The sequence below is a fragment of the Sinocyclocheilus anshuiensis genome, unplaced genomic scaffold (genome assembly GCF_001515605.1).
Source record: "Sinocyclocheilus anshuiensis isolate Anshui unplaced genomic scaffold, SAMN03320099.WGS_v1.1 scaffold1023, whole genome shotgun sequence".
NCBI classification, from domain to species: domain Eukaryota; kingdom Metazoa; phylum Chordata; class Actinopteri; order Cypriniformes; family Cyprinidae; genus Sinocyclocheilus; species Sinocyclocheilus anshuiensis.
Window position 1 is genome coordinate 1,087,133 of NW_015546084.1, and position 394 is coordinate 1,087,526.

Genomic DNA, 394 nt, shown 5'->3' on the forward strand with positions numbered 1-394 from the left:
CAGGGAGGCAAAGGCGCCCTCAGCGGCCTTCACGAAGGTCCAGGTCTGAGCCCGAACAACACAGGGGTCCTGGTCCGTCTCGGTCTGAGGATCAGATACGGGCACAGAAGGCTAGTGTCGCGGCTCCCGCTCCTCCTCCGCCTGCGGGTAGGGTAGGAGGAATTGCGGGTCAAAGGGAGGTAGGCAAGACCTTAGGGATGTGATCCAGACAAGGCGTCAGCGCTTTCGTCCAGATCAGAGTGATACTTGAGTATCTACTCATTTCCTTCGGGGGTTTTACATCTGCCCTTTTCTTCCCCTTCCTAATTCCCCTACAACCACCAGCACTCCACCTGACCGAGGTTAGGTAGGAATTTCCTGCATTACAGTCTCCTATGCTGGACCTATGATGTTT

The 394-nt window shown here is 55.6% G+C and overlaps 1 protein-coding gene across 1 annotated transcript in view; it reads left to right on the forward strand.

Moving 5' to 3' along the window:
* LOC107700041 (transmembrane protein 179B-like) overlaps positions 1–394 on the forward strand; it is a 7,943-nt gene that overhangs the window by 5,194 nt on the left and 2,355 nt on the right. The gene's annotated exons all lie outside the window — the stretch shown is intronic.